We start from the raw sequence: 22529 nt of genomic DNA on the forward strand, positions 1-22529 counted from the left end.
CCAGTTTTCAAAGGGAATGCTTCCAGTTTTTGCCCATTCAGTATGATATTGGCTGTGGGTCTGTCATAAATAGCTCTTATGATTTTGAGATACGTTCCATCGATACCGAATTTATTGAGAGTTTAGTATGAAGGGCTGTTGAATTTTGTCAAAGGCCTTTTCTGCATCTATTGAGATAATCATGTGGTTTTTGTCTTTGGTTCTGTTTATATGCTGGATTACGTTTATGGATTTGTGTATGTTGAACCAGCCTTGCATCCCAGGGATGAAGCCCACTTGATCATGGTGGATAAGCTTTTTGATGTGCTGCTGGATTCAGTTTGCCAGTATTTTATTGAGGATTTTTGCATCGATGTTCATCAGGGATATTGGTCTAAAATTCTCTCTTTTTTATTGTGTCTCTGCCAGATTTTGGTATCAGGATGATGTTGGCCTCATAAGATGAGTTAGGGAGGATTCCCTCTTTTTCTATTGATTGGAATAGTTTCAGAAGGAATGATACCAGCTCCTCCTGGTACCTCTGGTAGAATTCAGCTGTGAATCCATCTGGTCCTGGACTTTTTTTTGGCTGGTAGGCTCTTAATTATTGCCTCAATTTCAGAGCCTGCTATTGGTCTATTCAGGGATTCAACTTATTCCTGGTTTAGTCTTGGAAGAGTGTAAGTTTCCAAGAAATTATCAATTTATTCTACATTTTCTAGCTTATTTGTGTAGAAGTGTTTATAGTATTCTCTGATGGTAGTTTGTCTTTCTGTGGGGTCAGTGGTCATATCCCCTTTATCATTTTTTATTGCATCTATTTGATTCTTCTCTCTTTTCTTCTTTATTAGTCTTGCTAGCAATCTATCAAGTTTGTTGATCTTTTCAAAAAACCAACTCCTGGATTCATTGATTTTTGGAAGGTTTTTTGTGTCTCTATCTCCTTCAGTTCTGCTCTGATCTTAGTTATTTCTTGCCTTCTGCTAGCTTTTGAATGTGTTTGCTCTTGCTTCTCTAGTTCTTTTAATTGTGATGTTAGAGTGTCAATTTTAGATCTTTCCTGCTTTCCCTTGTGGGCATGTAGTGCTATAAATTTTCCCTCTACACACTGCTTTAAATGTGTCCCAGAGATTCTGGTATGTTGTATCTTTGCTCTCATTGGTTTCAAAGAATATCTTTATTTCTGCCTTCATTTCATTATGTACCCAGTAGTCATTCAGGAGCAGGTTGTTCGGTTTCCATGTAGTTAAGTGGCTTTGAGTTTCTTAATGCTGAGTTCTAGTTTGATTGCACTGTGTTCTGAGAGACAGTTTGTTATAATTTCTGTTCTTGTACATTTGTTGAGGAGTGCTTTACTTCCAATAATGTGGTCAATTTTGGAGTAAGTGCAATGTGTTGCTGAGAAGAATGTATATTCTGTTGATTTGGGGTGGAGAGTTCTGTAGATGTCTATTAGGTGTGCTTGCTGCAGAGATGAGTTCAATTCCTGGATATCCTTGTTAACTTTCTGTCTCGTTGATCTGTCTAATGTTGACAGTGGGGTGTTGAAGTCTCCCATTATTATTGTATGGTATCTAAGTGTCTTTGTAAGTCTCTAAGGACTTGCTTTATGAATCTGGGTTCTCCTGTATATATAGGATAGTTAGCTCTTCCTGTTGAATTGATTCCTTTACCATTATGCAATGGCCTTCTTTGTCTCTTTTGATCTTTGATGGTTTAAAGTCTGTTTTATCAGAGACTAGGATTGCAACCCCTGCTTTTTTTTGTTCTCCACTTGCTTGGTAGATCTTCCTCCATCCCTTTGTTTAGAGCTATGTGTGTCTCTGCATGTGAGATGGGTCTCCTGAATACAGCAAACTGATGGGTATTGACTCTTTATCCAGTTTGCCAGTCTGTCTCTTTTAATTGGACCATTTAGTCCATTTACATTTAAGGTTAATATTGTTTTATGTGAACTTGATCCTGTCATTATGATATTAACTGGTTATTTTGCTTGCTAGTTGATGCAGTTTCTTCCTAGCCTCGATGGTCTTTACATTTTGGCATGTTTTTGCAATGGCTGGTACCGGTTGTTCCTTTCCATGTTTAGTGCTTCCTTCAGGGTCTCTTGTAGGGCAGGCCTGGTGGTGAAAAAATCTCTAAACATTTGCTTATCTGTAAAGGATTTTATTTCTCCTTCACTTATGAAATGTAGTTTGGCTGGATATGAAATTGTGGGTTTAAAATTCTTTTCTTTAAGAATGTTGAATATTGGCCCCCACTCTCTTCTGGCTTGGAGAGTTTCTGCTGAGTGATCTGCTGTTAGTCTGATGGCTTCCCTTTGTGGGTTACCCGACCTTTCTCTCTGGCTGCCCTTAACAGTTTTTCATTCATTTCAACTTTGGTGAATCTGACAATTATGTGTCTTGGAGTTGCTCTTCTTGAGGAGTATCTTTTTGGCATTCTCTGTATTTCCTGAATTTGAATGTTGGCCTGCCTTACTAGGTTGGGGAAGTTCTCCTGGATGATATCCTGAAGAGTGTTTTCCAACTTGGTTCTATTCTCCCCTTCACTTTCAGGCACCCCAATCAGACGTAGATTTGCTCTTTTCACATTATCCCATACTTCTTGAAGGCTTTGTTCATTTCTTTTTCCTCTTTTTGCTTTAGACTCCTCTTCTCGCTTCATTTCATTCATTTGATCCTCAATCACTGATACTCTTTCTTCCAGTTGATCGAGTCGGTTACTGAAGCTTGTGCATTTGTCACGTATTTCTCGTGTCATGGTTTTCAGTTCGTTTATGGCCTTCTCTGCGTTGATTTTTCTAGTTATCCGTTCTTCCATTCTTTTTTAAAGACTTTTAGTTTCTTTGCACTCAGTACGTAATTCCTCCTTTAGCTTTGAGAAGTTTGATGGACTGAAGCCGCCTTCTCTCAACTCGTCAAAGTCATTCTCCATCCAGCTTTGATCCGTTGCTGGCAATAAGCTGTGTTCCTTTGGAGGGGGAGATGCGCTCTTATTTTTTGAATTTCCAGCTTTTCTGCCCTGCTCTTCCCCCATCTTTGTCGTTTTATCTGCCTTTGGTCTTTGATGATGGTGACGTACTGATGGGGTTTTGGTGTGGGTGTCCTTCCTGTTTGTTAGTTTTCTACCTAACACTCAGGACCCTCAACTGTAGGTCTGTTGGAGATTGCTTGAGGTCCACTCCAGACCCTGTTTGCCTGGGTATCAGCAGCAGAGGCTGCAGAAGATAAAATATTTCTGAACAACAAGTGTGCTTGTCTGATTCTTGCTCTTGAAACTTCGTCTCAGTGGTGTACCCTGCCGTGTGAGGTGTGGGGTATCGGTCTGCCCCTAGTGGGGGATGTCTCCCAGTTAGGCTACTCAGGGGTCAGGGACCCACTTAAGCAGGCAGTCTGTCCGTTCTCAGATCTCTACCTCCGTGTTGGGAGATCCACTGCTCTCTTCAAAGCTGTCAGACAGAGTCGTTTGTGTCTGCAGAGGTTTCAGCTGCTTTTTGTTTTTGTTGTTTATCTGTGCCCTGTCCCCAGAGGTGGAGTCTACAGAGACAGGCAGACCTCCTTGAGCTGTTGTGGGCTCCACCCAGTTCGCGCTTCCCAGTGGCTTTGCTTACCTACTTAAGCCTCAGCAATGGCAGCCACCCCTCCCCCAGCCTCGCTGCTGCCTTGCCGTTAGATAGCAGACTGCTGTGCTAGCAATGAGGGAGGCTCCCGGGACGTGGGACCCTCCCGGCCAGGTGTGGGATATAATCTCCTGGTGTGCCGTTTGCTAAGACACTTGGTAGAGTGCAGTATTGGGGTGGGAGTTACCCGATTTTCCAGGTGTTGTGTGTCTCAGTTCCCCCGGCTAGGAAAAGGGATTCCCTTCCCCCTTGTGCTTCCCAGGTGAGGCAATGCCTTGCCCTACTTCAGCTTTCGCTGGTCGGGCTGCAGCAGCTGACCAGCACTGATTGTCTGGCACTCCCTAGTGAGTTGAACCTGGTACCTCAGTTGAAAATGCAGAAATCACCAGTCTTCTGTGTCAGTTGCGCTGGGAGTTGGAGACTGGAGCTGTTCCTATTCGTCCATCTTGCCACAAATATATATTTTTAAAAAATCTTAACATCACGGATCATTAGAGAAATGTAAATCAAAACCACAATGAGTTACCATCTCACCTCAGTGAGAATGGTGTTTATTGAAAAGCCAAGAAACAACAATTGCTAGTGAGGTTGCAGTGAAATGGGAATGCTTTTCATTGTTGGTGGGGATGTAAATTAATTCAATCATTGTGGAAGACGGTGTGGCAATTCCTCAAAGATCTAGAACTGGAAATACCATTTGACCCAGCAATTCCATTACTGGGTACATACCCAAAGGAATATAAATCATTCTATTGCATAGATATATGCACATGTATGCTCACTGCAGCACTTTTCACAATATCAAAGACATGGAATCAACTCAAATGCCCATCAATGATAGACTGAATAAAGAAAATGTGGTACATCCACATCATGGAATAGTATGTTATGCAGCCATTATAAGGAACAAGAACGTGTCCTTTGCAGGGACATGGATGGAGCTGGAAGCCATTATCCTCTGCATACTAACGCCAGAACAGAATATCGAATACCACATGTTCTTACTTATAAGTGGGAGCCGAACAATGAGAACACATGGACACAGGGAGGGGAACAACACAAACTGAAGCCTGCCAGAGGGTGGGGTGGGGGAGGAAGAGCATTCGGAAAAATAGCTAATGCATGCTGGACCTAATACCTAGGTGATGGATTGATACGTGCAGCAAACCACCATGGCACATGTTTTACCTATGTCCCAAACCTGCACATCCTGTACATGTACCCCGGAATTAAAAACAAAAATAAAACATTAATCCACCACAATTAAGTAGGCTTTATCCCTGGAATGCATGATTGGATGAACATATGTAAATCAATAAATGTGGTTCACTGCATAAACAGAACTAAAAACAAAAACAACATGATTATCTCAATAGATACAGAAAAAGCTTTCAATAAAATCCAATATCCTTCATGTTAAAAACCCTCAATAATAAACAAAAAAAGGCATTGAAGAAAAATGTTTCAAAATAATAAGAGCCATCTATGAAAAACTCACAGTCAAAGTCATAATGAATGGGCAAAAGCTGGATACATTCCCCTTGAGAACTAGAAAAAGGCAAGGATGCCCTCTCTCACCACTCATACTTAACACAGTACTGGAAGTCCTAGGCAGAGCAATCAGTCAAGAGAAAGAAATAGAAGGCATCCAAATAGGAATAGAGGGAGTCAAACTAACCCTGTTAGCAAACACTATGATTCTATTCCTAGAAATCTTTATAGTTTGTGGCCCAAAGCTCCTTGATCTGATACACAAGGTTAGCAAAGTTTCACGGTACAAAAACAATGTGCAAAAATCAGTAGAATTCCTACACATCAACAACATCTAAGCAGAGAGCCAAATCAAGAATGTAATTCCATTCACAATAGCCACAAAAAGAATAAAATATCTAGAAATTCCACTAACCAAGGTGGCAAAAGACTTCTAAAATGAGAATTACAAAACACTACTCAAAGAAATAAGAGATGTCAAAAAAAAAAAATGGAAAAACATTCCATGCTCATGGAAAGGAATAATCAATATTGTCAAAATGGCCATAGTGTCCAATCTAATTTACAGAGTCAATGTTTTCACTGTCAAACTATTAATGACATTGTTCACAGAATTAAATCAAAGTATTTTAAAATACACATGGAACAACAACAACAAAAAAAAAGAGCTTGAATGGCCAAGGCAATCCTAAGCAAAAAGAACAAGGCTGGCGGCATCACACTACTTGACTTCAAAGTATACTACAAGGCTACAGTAATGAAAACATCATGGCACTAGTACAAAAACAGACACATAGATCAATGGAACAGAATAGAGAGCCCCAAAATGTTGCCATGTGCCTACAATTATCTGATCTTTGAGAAAATACACAAGCATGAGAAATGTGGAAAGAACTCCATATTCAATAAATGTTGCTGGGAAAACTGTGTTAGCCACATGCAGAAGATTTAAACTGGACCCCTTAACTCAAGATGGATTAAAAACCTAAATGTATAGCCGAATACTAGAAAAACTATGAAAGATAACCTAGGAAGTACCATTCTGGACGTCCTCAACATAGCACCTAGCAAAGCCTTCATGACAAAGGCGCCAAAAGCAATTGCAACAAAAACAAAAAATGGTAAGATACCTAATTAAGTTAAAGAGTTTGTACACAGCAAAATAAACTATCAACATAGTAAATAACCTACAGACTAGGAGAAAATATTTTCAAAGTATACTTTCCAGCATCTATATCCAGCATCTATAACAACATACAGCATCTATAAGAAACTTAAACAAATTTACAAAAAAAAACCCAACTTTAATAAACTGGGTAAAGTACATGAACAGACACTTTACAAAAGAAGATATTCATGTGGCTAACAAGCTATGGAAAAAATGCTCAATATCACTAATCATTAGGAAAATGCAAATCAAAACCACAAATAGACACCAGTCAGAATGGCTATCATTAAATGTCAAAAAATAGAAGATGCTGGTAAGGTTGTGGATAAAAGGGAACACTATCCACTCCACTACTGGGAATGTAAACTAGTTCAGCCAGTGTGGAAAGCAGTTTGGCAATTTCTCAAAGAACTTAAAACAGAATCAGCATTTGACCCAGCAATCACCATTATTGGGTATATTTCCCCCAAAAGTATAATTCACTGTACCAGAAAGACACATGCATGCATATGTTCACTGCAGCACTATTCACAATGGCAAAGACATGGAATCAACCTAAATGCCCATTAGTAGTAGACCGGATAAAGAAAATGTGGTATATGTATACCACGGAATACTATGCAGCCATATAAAAGAATGAGATCATATTCTTTGCAAGAACATGGATGGATCTGAAGGATGTTTCCCTAAGCAAGGTACCACAGGAACAAGAAACCAAATATCACATGCTCTCACTTATAAGTAGGAGCTAATCACTGAGTAGATATGGATACAAAGAAGGTAATAATAGACATTGGGGCCTACTTGTGGGTGGATGGTGAAAGGAGGGTAAGGATTGAAAAGCTACCTATTGGGTACTATGTTTATTACCTGGGTGACAAAATCATTTGTACGTCAAACCCCTGTGACATGCAATTTACTTATATAGCAAACCTGCACATGTGCTCTCAAACCTAAAGTAAAATTTAAAAATATGTTCTTCTTTCTCATAAATGCATGATGAAGAATGTTCAGATGAAGAAAATTGTACATTTTCCCAAAAGGGAAGGCCATATATATGTTCAGAAAATCTGTGGGTGGATTAGCCAAAATTAACCAGATTAACAATGTGAATCTGGTGAGTAGTATCCCATGATAAGCATATTCATTGGTGACTGGGATAACCTGTTAAGAATATTCTTTGTATTATTCCTTTTGGCTTTTCTGTAAATTTGAAATACTTCAAAACAAAACAAATTTAAAAAACAAGGTCCCTGCTCTTAACATTGTGTTTCTTGAGTAATTATTCTTTTCCTCAAACTCCATTAAATAGATATTAATACACAGGAATAGTTGTAGTTCAGAGATAAATAGGAGATAAAAACATCTCTATATTTTGAAAAATGGCTGAATTATCATATCAGTTTTACTGATATGAATAATGATTACTAATTACTCAATAATAATAATGATATCATGTTGAACCAGTCTATGAAATTTATAGTCAAAATTCATTTGATTTCTGTTTTTCTAACATACAGTTCCTTTTGAAATAATACATTGTAAAATTCTCTGGAATGATTTTTATTATTCATATATTCATGTATATTAAGGCATACGTACTTACAAGATTATGTTTCAAAATTATTATAATGTGGCAAAATCAATGCAGTATATTGTGTTAATGTTCCCAATTATTTGTTACTTCTCCCCATAAGAGGATTATAGATTCTTGCGCTGTGGATGTCAAGCTTGATATTGACATATGTCATGTTTATGTTTTAAGAGGCATTGCATGAGTCCATCATTCTTCTTTTCATTCTACAAATAGTTTGTCTCAGATTGGGGGGGCTCCTCCAAACTAGATCCTGGAACAAAAATGATATAGGGAACACCTCCAGAGCTAACAAGTAATGTGTAAAAGAAGCAAATCTTTGTTGTTGTAAGTCACTGAGCTTTTAGGGCTGTTTGTTCTCAAAGCACAAAATAACAAAAACTAATAATACCATAATATTAATCATGGTAACACCTGTTTTAGAATATATTTAGAAACTATACATTACATTTATGTTGAGAACTGAAAGAAATTCCAGACTGTTCAAGTTTAGATTTAAAATTAAAATTCTCTGCTTGATGTATGGGGCCTGAGGGGGATTGTAAAGTCACATTTCAGGTTCAGATCACTAGGAAAAGACTTGTTACTAAACTACACTTTTTAAAAATTATACTTTAAGTTCTGGGATACATGTGCAGATACATGTGCAGATCCAGGTTTGTTACATAGGTATGCATGTGCCATGGTGGTTTGTTGCACCCATAAACCTGTCATCTGCATTAGGTATTTCTCCTAATACTATACCTTCCCTAACCCCCAACTCCCTGACAGCCCCTGTGTGTGATGTTCCCCTCCCTGTGTCCATGCGTTCCCATTGTTAAACTCCCACTTATGAATGAGAATATGCAGTGTTTGGTCTTCTGTTTCTGTATTAGCTTGCTGACAATGATGGTTTCCAGCTTCATCAATGTCCCTGCAAAGGACATGAACTCATCCTTTTAAATGTCTGTATAGTATGCCATGGTGTATATGTGCCACATTTTCTTCATCCAGTCTATCTTTGATGGGCATTTGGGTTGATTCCAAGTCTTTGCTATTGTGAATAGTGCTGCAATAGACATACATGTTCATGTGTCTTTATAGGATAATGATATATAATCCTTTGGTTATATACCCAGTAACGCGATTGCTAGGTCAAATGGTATTTCTGGTTGTAGATCCTTGAGGAATCACCACACTGTCTTCCACAGTGGTTGAACTAATTTACACTCCCACCAACAGTGGAAAAGTGTTTCTATTTCTCCACATACTCTCCAGCATCTGTTTTTTCCTGACTTTTTAATGATCACCATTCCAAATGGCGTGAGAGAGTATCTCATTGTGGTTTTGATTTGCATTTCTCTGATGACCAGTGATGATGAGCTTTTTTTCATATGTTTATTGGCTGCATAAATGTCTTCTTTTGAGAAGTATCTGTTCATACCTTTTGCCCACTTTTTGATGGGTTTGTTTTTTTCTTGTAAATTTGTTTAAGTTCCTTGTAGATTCTGTATGTTAGCCCTTTGTCAGATGGATAGATTGCAAAACTTTTCTGCCAGTCTGTAGGTTGCCTGTTCACTCTGATGATATCTTCTGTGCATAAGCGCTTTAGTTTAATTAGATCCCATTTGTCAATTCTGGGTTTTGATGCCATTGCTTTTGGTGTTTTAGTCATGAAGTATTTGCCCATGCTATGTCCTGAATGGTATTGCCTAGGTTTTCTGGGGTTTTCATGGTTTTAGGTCTTACGTTTAAGTCTTTAATCCTTCTTGAGTTTATTTTTGTATAAGGTGTAAGGAAGGTGTCCAGTTTCAGTTTTCTGCATATGGCTAGCCAGTTTTCCCAACACCATTCATTAAATTGAGAACCCTTTCCCCATTGCTTTTGTCAGGTTTGTCAAGATCAGATAGTTGCAGATGAGTGATGTTATTTCTGAGGCCTCTGTTCTTTTCCATTCATCTATGTATCTGTTTTGGTACCAGTACCATGCTGTTTTGGTTGCTGTAGCCTTGTAGTATATTTTGAAGTCAGGTAGTGTGATGCCTCCAGCTTTGTTCTTTTTGTTTGGGATTGTCTTGTCTATACAGGCTCCTTTTTTGGTTTCCTATGAAATTTAAAGTAGGTTTTTCTAATTCTGTGAAGAAAGTCATTGGTAGCTTGATGGGGATAGCAGTGAATCTATAAATTACTTTGAGCAGCATGGCCATTTTCATGATATTGATTTTTCCTATCCATGAGCATGCAATATTTTTCCATTTGTTTGTGTCCTCTCTTAGTTCCTTGAGCAGTGGTTCGTAGTTCTCCTTTAAGAGGTCCTTCACACCCCTTCTAAGTTGTATTCCTAGATATTTTATTCTCTTTGTAGCAATTGTGAATGGGAGTTCACTCATAATTTGTCTCTCTGTTTATTATTGGTATATAGGAATGCCTGTGATTTTTGTACACTGATTTTGTATCCTGAGAATTTGTTGAAGTTGCTTATCAGCTTAAGGAGATTTGGGCTGAGATGATGGGGTTTTCTAAATATACAATCATGTCATCTGCAAACAGAGACAATTTGACTTCCTCTCTTCCTATTTGAATACCCTTTATTTCTTTCTCTTGCCTGATTGCCCTGGCCAGAACTTCCAATACTAGGTTGAATAGGTGAGAGAGGCGATCCTTGTCTAGTACCAGTTTTCAAAGGGAATGCTTCCAGCTTTTGCCCATTCACTATGATATTGGCTGTGGGTTTGACACAAATAGCTGTTATTATTTTGAGATACGTTCCATCAATACCTAGTTTATCGAGAGTTTTTAGCATGAAGGATGTTAATACTTCTTGAAGGCCTGTTCTGCGTCTGTTGAGATAATCATGTGGTTATTGTCATTTGTTCTGTTTATGTGATTAAGTTTATTGATTTGCATATGTTGGACCAGCCTTGCGTCCTAGGGATGAAGCCAACCTGCTCGTGGTGGATAAGCTTTTTGATGTGCTGTTGGATTCAGTTTGCCAGTATTTTATTAAGAATTTCGCATTGATGTTCATCAGGGATATTGACCTGAAATTTTCTTTTTTTGTTGTGTCTCTGCCAGGTTTTGGTATCAGGATGATGCTGGCCTCATAAAATGAGTTCATGAGGAGTCCCTCTTTTTCTATTGCCTGGAATAGTTTCAGAAGGAATGGTACCAGCTCCTCTTTTTACCTCTGCTAGAATTCACCTGTAATTCCATCTGGTCCTGGGTTGTTTTTTGGGTGGTAGGCTATTAATTACTGCCTGAATTTCAGAACTTGATTTGGTGTATTCAGGGATTCGACTTCTTCCTGGTTTAGTGTTGGGAGGGTGTAGGTATACAGGAATTTATCAATTTCTTCTAGATTTTCTAGTTTATTTGCATAGAGTTGTTTAGAGTATTCTCTGATGGTACAAACTACACTTTTGAGGTATATGCTTGTGAGGTATATGGGAGTTATCAACTTGAGGGAAACAGAATATAGGGAGCTCAAATTTCACAATGAATTATTTGAAAAGACTTTTAAAAATCTATTCTGTGGGACATATGTAACTTATAAATTGTCCTAATTCCCTATAACTGGAAATGAATTTTGTTTTTCCACTTTAATGTGAAAGACTAATTTTTATGACATCCTTTATCAAATCTTACTTTGAGACAAATGGAATTAAAAGGTTATTATGATAGCAATATGTTGCTATGTTAATAGTATGCTTGTACCATTATGAACAGGCCTAATAGCTATGAAGACTGACAAAAATGTGCTGGCTACAAGGACTTCACAATTTGTAAAGGTAGCCTGGACAAAAATACAGTTTTACACTTTATTCTTTCATTGTTAAGTTTCATGGTACATGCCTATAATAAGACGCTAAAAGAACAAAACTTACTTAGAAGGAAATTTAGTGAGTACATTTACATACTCTTAAAAAATGTCTTGCCCAACTTTTAAAAATTGTATTTTAAATACAAAATAATACGTAGTATAAAAATCAAATCATACCTAGATATACAAGGGGAAAATGTGAAAGTCTCATTTCAACTTCCTCTGATATGAATCCTATCCCTCAGAGGCAACCACTTTTAAACGTTTGGAACACATTTATCTATCTGTCTGCAAATACACAAATAAATAAGCTTTTTCCTACTTGAGTGCTATCATTTGGTTCTATGATTTGCTTTCTTTACTAGTCGATATAACAGACATCTTTCCATGTCACTACACTAGTACTACTCCTCCCTCATTCTCTTGCAACATTGTATAGTATTGCAGTGGGAATACCTCAACAATGTATTTGACCATTTCCTGTTGATGGGCACTTAGGCTATGTCAAACATTTTAGCTTCTACCAACCATGCTGCAATGAACATTCTTATACATTATTAATGTAGAATATTATAAAAATGTCCCTAAAAAAGGATGAGTTCATGTCCTTTGTAGGGACATAGATGCAGCTGGAAACCATCATTCTCAGCAAACTATCGCCCGAACAGAAAACCAAACACCGCATGTTCTCACTCATAGGTGGGAATTGAACAATGAGATCACCTGGACACAGGAAGGGGAACATCACACACTGGGGCCTATTGTGGGGAGGGGGGAGGGGAAGGGATAGCATTAGGAGATATACCTAATGTAAATGACGAGTTAATGGGTACAGCACACCAACATGGCACATGTATACCTATGTAACAAACCTGCACGTTGTGCACATGTACCCTAGAACTTAAAGTATAATTTAAAAAAAATCTATCTCCCAGAAGTAATGACTGTTAAATCCTCAATGAGGTCCAGATAATTTGGTTTCCTTGCTTGAAAGGGACAAATATGCAGAGATGCCTTCATGAGCACTATTAAGTAGCATATTTATGATGATGATGATGGTAATGATGATGGTAATGACGATGATAATGGTAACTAATATTTACTGAATACCCACATCTGGTACTTTGCAATTATAAACTTATTTACTTGTCACAAAAAAGCCTGTGAGGTTGGCACTGCCATATTTCCTCAATTCTAAGATTCAAATCTTTTGAGATTTTTGGATTGGGGTGCTGAATTGGTAAGTATAATGCAAATATTCCAAAATTCGGAAAAAATAATCTAAAATACAAACACTTCTTGTCCCAAGCATTTCAGATAAGGGATATTCAACCTCTATTTACTGGTTGTGGCAGCATACAGTATTGCTCTCATTTCATAAATGAGGAAACTGAGATTCAGAGAACTTAAGATTCAGAGAACTATTCAACAACAGACATTTAGTAAATGACAATAATGGGACACTCACCCAGGGAATCTGACTTGAGTTTGTACTTTTAACTCCTTTTCCTGAAGTGCATGAAGTTATAGTAAGAAGGTAGAACAAATTTTGAGCACCAATCCCCCATGCATACACCACACACATCAAAATGTAACACTGATTATAAATACCTGGATGATTTACAGATGGTTTTTAGTTTTATTCTTCTGCAATTTTCCAGTTTTCTACATTGAATTAGTTTTTCAACATATTGTAGGAAGTCTTGAACTCATACAAAACTAGAGAGAATAATATTCATGAACTCCCCCATATACCCATTACTGAGCTTCAACAATTATTAATTCATCTATTCCTGGACCCATTAGCCAACACTTCTTATTTCCAAGCAAATTCCATGCTTCATATTATACCATATGTAAATATTTCTGAATTAATCTCTAAAGACAATTATTTTAAAAACCATGATCCTATTACCTCAGGTAAAATTTAATAATTATTTAATATCATAACATATCCAGTGTTCAGATATTCCCAATTGTCTCATTTTTTAATCTGTCAATATTGAGAAAATTTGTCTTAGGTGAAAATTACAAAAAATTTGTAAAAAAGTGCAGAACTTTCTTGAATACTCTTTTCTGCTTCTCCTAATATTATCTGTAGGATCATAATTTAAAATACTATTTAAATCAGGAAATTAACATTGAAACAGTACTATTAACTGATCTACAAATCTTATTAGAATTTCAGCAGTTTTCCCACTGATTTCCTTTCTATGGTTCAATTGCAAACCGGGATCCCATATTGCTTTCAGCTGTCATACCTCCTTAGTCTCCTCCAGTCAATGACAGCCCCTCAGTCTTTCTATATCTTTCATGACCTTGACACTCTAAAGTAGTATGGTATACCAAGTAGTTATTTTCACAATGTCTTTGTAAAAATAAATAAACAGTGGTGTTGCCTCATGAGTTAATTTTGGCAAGAACACCATGGAGGTGATGTTATTTCCTTCTCGGTGCATAGTATCAGAAGGCGCACAAGGTTCACATGTCTTTTATTGGTGACTGGTGACGATGACTTTAATAATTTGGTTTAAAGTGGTTTCTGCCAGGTTTCTCCATTGTAAAGTTACTATATTTTCCTTGCAATTAATACGTATCTTGTGGGGAGACAGTCTGAGATTACACAGATACCCTATGTCTCATCTTTCCACCCACTAATTTTAGCATCCATTGATGATTCTTGTCTGTAAAAAATGTTGCTGTGGTTTGTGCTTAATGGTAGCTATTTCCATCACTTTTGTGCATTTTTTTTTTTTTTTTTTTTTTTTTTTTGAGACGGAGTCTCGCTCTGTCGCCCAGGCTGGAGTGCAGTGGCATGATCTTGGCTCACTGCAAGCTCCGCCTCCCGGGTTCACGCCATTCTCCTGCCTCAGCCTCCCAAGTAGCTGGGACTACAGGCGCCCACCGCCACACCCGGCTAATTTTTTGTGTTTTTAGTAGAGACGGGGTTTCACCGTGTTAGCCAGGATGGTCTCGATCTCCTGACCTCGTGATCCACCCGCCTCGGCCTCCCAAAGTGCTGGGATTACAGGCGTGAGCCACTGCGCCCGGCCACTTTTGTACATTTTAATTGAAATTCATCTGCAAGAAGAGCTGTTTCCCAAATCTTAACTTTATTATTCATTTATTTATTTATATGACTCTAGATTTATGGGTATCTATTATATTATAATCCAAGACTATTACTATTTACTTTTTTGTTCAAATTATCACAGATTTGTTGACTGGGAGCTCCTTCAAGCTTTGTCTCTGTCTTTTCAACATGCCCCCATCATTTATTGATCCTTCCTCATGTTTTGGCAACATAAGATGTTTCTGGCTACTCTTGTTTTGTTCCCTGCCCCAGGCTTGAAATCAACTGTGACTCCAAAAAGCCCTAATTATTTTTATTGTAAAAAAAATTTAGAAACCACAATCCAGGCATTAAGTATGATCACAGCTAATGTTTTGTCATTGTTTCTAGGTCCTCTCAGTTAACAAAGCTAGGAAATATATGTATGTATACACCCACACAAATATCCACATCTACATTTATTTCTGTATCTATCCTTATGTGTGCACGTGTGTATATATTAATATATACATATTTACATATTGATAATGTTCTTACATTTATATTTATATATACATATATACATCATATACATACATACACACATTTATACTGATATCTCTGATTCTAATTCACATAGTTCATTTCAGCCTTCTCCCTTTCCCTTGTTTGTAACTCCTTTTATGAAACCTCTTATTACTCACAACATTTGTTCAGTCCTAATATACCCATTAAGTAATTATAAAATTGTTAACACACACCATTGTAAAAAACAACTTTCTTCACTAGAGTACAACTGCTGTGTACATTTATTTTTTTCTTTAGCCTTACAGTATGCATTTTTAATAGTACTTTCCATAGTTACTTAGGTTAGCTTACTTTTTTTCTTCCCCACTCCCTTCAGTGTGGTTATATTACTCATTTGTAATATAGCTAGGTTCACTTGTAATGAATTGCATTGAACTTTTGTTTCTTGCAAAATCATGGTTAATTTTAATTATTTATTTTTGGAGGGTATGTGAAACAGTCTCATGGCTCTAAGTGTTACGGCTACACAAAAAAGTATATTCACAGAACTGTTGCTCCCCCTCATTTCTACCATCCCCTTCTCATTCTCTCATTCTTTGCATCCCATACACACTAACTACTGGTAGCCTCTCATTAAGTCTCTGGCTTCCTGTATTTCTTTTGCACAATTAAGCAGATATATATGTATATTTTACACCTCCTTCATCACATGAAGGGTAACATATTACAGATATTCTTTTGCCTTTAACACTTTTAATTTATGATATATTCCAGAAATTACTCCATATTAGCTCATAATGATCTTCCATTTTCTTTTTTACAGCTTCATGCTACCACACTGTACGAATGTGTCACAGTGTATATGGGTATTTATGTTGTTTTCAACATTTTGCAAATATAAATAATGTTGCATATTCACTGTGCATATTCACTGTTGTATTGTATTGTTGAAAGTATATCTACAGGGAAAACTTCTAGAAATGGGATTGGTAAGCCAAACGATAAAGCCGTATCATTTGTTAGGTATAGAGAGGATACATGTAAAAATAAATGTAGATGTGGATATTTGCATGGGTGTATACATGCATATATTTCCTAGTTTTGTTCTCTGAGAGGACCTAGAAGCAATGTTTTCAAAAGCATTATACTAGCTTGCATTGGTACTAGCAATGTCTTATCTGTCTTTAACAATATGCTTGCTTAAATCAGGATCAAGATAAGCTCTATACATTGCAAGTGGTTGATATGTTTCTTAATTCTTTTTTAATCTGTAGGTGTTCTGGACTACTCCAATTCCTGTCTGTCTTTTTTTTATTTAAATGTATTTGTTTTAAAAACCCGTATCTGCATTGCAGAGTTTCCCACAGGCTGGATTTTTCTGACTGCATTCAATGATGTCATTTGTCATGTAATTCTGTGCTTTGCATTTCCCATAAATTATTAAATTTAGAGGCTTGATCAGATTTGAGTGAACTTTTCTGGCAAAAATATTTCATAGAAGGTATTGTGTACCTTACTAAAAGGCACCTTGTGACTGGCAACCTAAAAATTTTTTAGATAGTTTATTATGTACCTTAAAGATGTATTTTTAAGATGAGGAAAGAAATGAAGAAAAACATTTCGTATGTGTGCCACCACATATACGCTACTTCAGAAATAATTTATTATTATATTTCATCTGGTAATAAAATTGACATATATTCATCTCAAAAAATGGTGAGTAGAACAGTAGATGCTGCTAGACAACAATTAGGATGGCTTCCTGGCTCATAAGGATTACCTACTGGTTATGTCTACGTTATTTAACCTGCCTTCACAGCCACCTGTGACTCAAGCTAGGCAATCAGAATCTCTTCACTAGAAATTTAAAACTTGGAGACACAAAGAGAGAAATCATGTTAATAGCAGCACTTTAGAAAGAAAATGTAGAAAATTATTGCTGCTAACATGCTTAAACAAAGAAGGGCCCTATTCCTGCTTGGGTATTCACTCCTTTGATTCTGAGAGCTAATTAGAACTTCCTCTACCTGACACCAAATCTGCCACTACCTTGATCTTGGACTTCCCAACCTCCAGAACTGTGAAAAATAAATTTCTGTTCCTTATAAGTCATTCAGTTTGTGGTATTTAATTATAGCAGCCCAAACAAACTAAGACATCAACAAAACAGAACCTTAGCAACTACAATGATACCAATCATTGATCAGAGGTGAAATAATTTACCCAAGATGCTATGGGATAGTAATGGGAATCAGATCACCTAACACCCACTGAAAGATTGTACACAATAGTTCCTTCATTATCTTAGTTCTGTGGTATCTTGTAATTTTGGAAATATATCTTCTCTGATGCTAACATGGAAGGTAAAGTAAGGGTTCAGAAAACTAAACAATATATGTAGTAAACTAGATAAGCTTCTTCTAATACCACAACTCACTGCACAAAACAATAAAGCCCATAAATAACATCATTGGGTACAGGCTATTTCTTGCCTGTACTTTTTCAAAAGATCTCTATGCTAGCTATTGAACAGATAGTTGCACTCCCAGGTTTATTGCAGCACTATTTATAATACCAAAGATATGTAATCAACCTAGGTGCTCATCAGTGGATGAATGGATATAGAAAATATGGCATATATACACAATGAAATATTATTGAACCACAAAAAATAATTGAATCCTGTCATTTACAATAGCATATCTGGAACTGGAGGAAATTATGCTAAGTGAAATAAGCCAGGCAAACAGAGACAAATGTCACATGTTCTCACTCATATATGGAAACTAAAATATTCACCTTATGGAGGTAATGAATAGAATGGTGGTTACCAAAGGCTGGGAATTTTAGTTGGGTAGGTGGAGATAAAGACAGGTGGTTAATGGGAACAAAAATACAGTTAGATAGAAGGAAGATCTAGTCTAGTGTTCAGTAGTACAATTGGGCCATTATAGTTAACAACAATTTATTGTACATTTCAAAATAAGCAGAAGAATAGATTGGAATGCTCCTAATACAAAGAAATAATAGTTGATTGAGGTGATGGGTATCCCAGTTACCCAGATTTGATCATTATTCAATTCATGCTTGTATCAAAATATCACATTTACCTCATGAACACATACGACTATTATGTATACATAAAATTAAAAAATTAAAAATATGTATGCTAGTTATGCTTTTCGGTTTAGGCCAAAGTCATCTCTTTTATGACAGGAAGATGGGAAAGGAGTGCAATCATTGAAAGTTAATTTATTTCAAACTCTTTACACAGCTTCTTCATTCATGCCTCACAATATCCTGAGAATTAGGTAGCCATTATTCCCATTTTACAACTGATAAAATAGAAGTATTGCTAGGTCTGGCATAGTGGCTCACACCTGTCATACAGCACTTTAGGAGGCCGAGGCAGGTGGATCACTTGAGCTCAGAATTTTGAGATCAGCCTTGGCAACATGGTGAAACCCCGTCTCAACAAAAACATACAAAAATTAGTCAGGCATGGTGGCAGGTGCCTGTAGTCCCAGCTACTCAGGAGGCTGAAGTGAGAGGACTGCTTGAGTCTGGGAGGCAGAGGTTGAAGTGAGCAGAGATTGTGCCACTGCACTTCAGCCTGGGTGACAGAGTGAGACGTTGTCTCAAAAAAAAAGTGAAATAACTTTTCCAAAGTAATCCATCATTTAATTCATAGAGCAAGGAAATGTATTACAATGTCCATTAACATAAATACACGTACTAAAAACTGAAATAACCAAAGTGGTCATTCATAAAATGGAAAAATAAATTGTGGTAGAGGTATACATTAGAAACAATACAGTAGGGAAAATAAATTAACTGTTAATAAAAGTTATCAACATAAAGCTCACAACCATATTTTGACTAAAAACAAGTTGAGAAGAATATATACAGTATACCATTTATATTAGACTTTAAAGGAAGTAAAATAATACTATATATTTCTGAGATATAAATGTACATGTGGTAAAAAAATTAAAAAATTATTCATAAAAAAATAAACACCAAATTCATGATTGGAGTAATGAAATTAAGGAAGGTTACACAGAAGATCTCAGCTGTATTGATCAAATTTTTACTTGTTAAACTGAGCTAAGGCAACAATGGTATTGGTTGAATTTTTCTTTACAATCTTGTGTATTGCTTAATATGTAATACCTTAAAAAAGAAAGTAAATGGTATTTGGAGTATAAAAATTAATGTTGAAATAAATGTACATGGATCTTTAAGAAAAAAAGAAAGAGAGAAAGTTGGGGAAGGACGTTGAGAAGGAAAGCAGAAGAGGGGAGGAAAAACAAATGCTACAATTCCACTACCCAGAGATTTTCATTGCTAGTTGTTTTGTTCATAATTTCTTACAGTATTTTTTCTGTTCATGTAGAAGTATGTGTTCACACATATTGTAAAGAAACATTTGATAATATTATGACTACTACTAGAAAACCTATTTTGTAACTTATTTCGCAGGCACCAAATCAGTGCCATTTAAAAGGTCTGTATTCTATCCAATCATATTGTTATACCACAATTTATTTTACCAGTTCACTATTGATGAGCACTTAGATTATTTCCAAAGTGTGCTATTACAAAGAATGCTGCAATTAACACATTATATATGTATGTGCATGCATGTGTGTATTTTCAGTAGTAACCGTTGAAAAAAATTTCCTGAGGGTAGAATTTCTAGGTCAAAGACTAAGAGGTTTTCAACTTTGTTACATATGCCAAATAGCCCAACAATAAATGATTATACTAATTTACACACTTACCAATACTGTAATTGAGTGCCAGTGTCCCCAAACTCTGCACAACACAGGGCATAAACAATCTTTTTATTCCGTTGTCAATCATAATCTGCTATTCCGTTTTTTCATGTGCATTTATTAGTGAAGCTGTCACTTTTTAAACGTTTACTCACCATACTTGAATAACTTCTGATTTTTTGCCATTTGGTTAACGTTTTTGAAGTTTTAATTATTATGGATACATAATAGTTGTACATATTTATGGGGTACATGCGATATTTTGATTATAACATACAATGTGTAATAATCAAATCATAGTTGTTATATCCATCATCTCAAGCATTTATCATTTCTTTGTGTTAGAATCATCTCAATTTCGGTTTTTAGTTATTTTGAAATATATAATAAATTATCGTTAACTATAGTCGTCCTATTATGTTACCAAACACGAAATCACAAATACCAGGAAAGTTAAGAGAGAACTGGATCAGGCGCCAAAATGTTTACATTCGAATTAAGGCTCTGGAGGAATAAAAATGCGTAACCAGGAAAAGAAAGAACAAGAATAATGGGGAAATAGAGGGTGAGAGAGAAGGAGAAAAACGAGAAGAAAAAGCCATGTAAGGAAACAGAATTTGCGTCTCAGGGTTCCCCTCCCCCTCTGTCCTGTTCCAGACACCTATTCTCATTCCCGCACTCCCACCCCTGCACCCCTGGCGTCCTGCTAGCTGGTCTGGCTTCCTTCCCTCTGGAAAAAGGCAAATTATTCAATAAAGGGAGGATGAGTCCTAGCTCATCCCCACTTCTTGTCTCCAGCCAGGTATTCAAATACAACTTACCACGCAGTCACCGCCATTAAACTGCATGTCACTCTCCACTTCGCCACGGTCTGAACTCTTGGCCACAAGATCTAAGCCTTCCGGATGCCCCAGCCAGTTCAGGCTGCCGGTCTCTTGTCCTTAAGCCTTTGCCGAGGCAGTCCGCTTACCTGATGCCAGCACACCAGGCCCCCCACCACCCACTGGAAGCACAGGCCCCAGCTCAGGTCAGGTTCCGGCACCTAGAGGCCTCAGGTTCTCACGTGACTTAGTTTCCCAGGCAATAGCGCTTTTCTCCCGGATGTAGCAGTCAGCTGAAAAGGACAGAGTGCTTCTTAAAGTTAACCCTCAAACCACCATGGTCAGTGAATGCAGAATAAGCCCGCTGAGAGTTTCATCTATTTCTATGACATTATGCTGGAAATTATAAAGAAAAGGGATGAAAGAAACTGGAGACTTTTCACCACCAACAGCACACAGATCTGTATTATTAGGATTCTTAAAATGAGTATGCGTTGTTTTTATAATTAAACTAACAAAAGGAAAATAAATAATGATGACTAATTAAAGAGAGATTATGTATACAACAAAACAGTATGATTACAACAGCACCTTATGTAGCTTTGAAAATAGGTAATGCTTCATGAGAGAGGTTATAGCAGTGTGCAAATATCAATTCAGACTTTAAACAAGAAGAATACACACACCAAAATAGATTTTTTAAAACAAAATCTATGCCGTATGTGCTCTATGATTGTCACAGGGCTGAGGAGAACCTGATATTCTGCTATGCATTCCTGTCAGAAAGACAGAGCATGTTGCAGCCATGTCAAAACCAACCAAGGTCAAGAATTTCTTGTGACCAATCATAAAGTCCCTGAAGCAAGAAACAGAGAAACCCATGCCGATAAGAAATAAAGAGACTCAGACCCTGCAGAAAGATTAAGAATAGCGATCGAAGACGTTAACTTGGTTGGAATCTGGCTCTGCCCTTTACAAAGTTATGCGACCTTTTTCATCTGTTAATTGCTTGTTGTAAAGATTAAATTAAGCAAGTCAATGTGTATAAGGCATTTAAAACAATGTCTGGCAATGAGAAGATCTGTTTGATAAATAAATACAATATGGGACACAGACATTGCAGCATAGGAATCCCTCAATCAGGAATCCTAGGTCTCCAAGAACACTGGTGATACTAATTTAGCTGTACAAGAAGGAGGTGTCTTGTGTGGCTGACATAATATTTCAGGGTTTGGAGAGAAACATTCCTACATTTCTTATTTAAGAAAACAACACACCAAGGTTGTTTTGAAAGGCAAAGTGGACTCTGACTCTGGATCCACGCAGCCTAGATTTGGATCCTAGCTCTGCTATCTATTATCTGCGTTATTAGCTCAAGTTATTTAAGCCTTCTGTGCCTCAGTTTCCCCATAGGTAAAATAGAGATAATAGTACTAATTTCATAGGTTTGTTGTGAGAAAGTAACATATTAAATAAACTTACAACAATGACTGGCACATAAGTACTATATAAATATTGATTGAAACTAGTAATAAGAGACAAAAAATATTGGAGAATTAAAAGGTAAACCCACACGAAACTACTGTCTCAGTCTGAAGTACGTAAAATACATGACCACTGCTTGAGACTTCATCAAGGTATTTCAAATAAGAAAATCTTGTCCAATGATGGTGTTGTGAAGCTGATAAGATCGTAAT

At 36.8% G+C, this 22529-nt stretch overlaps 1 protein-coding gene across 5 annotated transcripts in view; it reads right to left on the reverse strand.

Annotated features, from left to right (window-relative positions):
- The window catches only part of LOC126946535 (endogenous retrovirus group K member 25 Env polyprotein-like), a 162774-nt gene extending 141678 nt beyond the window's left edge, over positions 1 to 21096 (reverse strand). For 4 of the 5 annotated variants that reach the window (XM_050776969.1, XM_050776968.1, XM_050776972.1 and 1 more), the window contains exon 1: positions 20833 to 21079. The gene's annotated coding sequence lies outside the window, so the exon portion shown is untranslated. Of the gene's footprint in view, positions 1 to 20832 lie in introns of all 5 variants that reach the window. The other variant, XM_050776970.1, reaches the window with a different exon arrangement.
- Positions 21097 to 22529: the final 1433 nt, after the last annotated feature.

The sequence above is a fragment of the Macaca thibetana genome, chromosome X (genome assembly GCF_024542745.1).
Source record: "Macaca thibetana thibetana isolate TM-01 chromosome X, ASM2454274v1, whole genome shotgun sequence".
NCBI classification, from domain to species: domain Eukaryota; kingdom Metazoa; phylum Chordata; class Mammalia; order Primates; family Cercopithecidae; genus Macaca; species Macaca thibetana.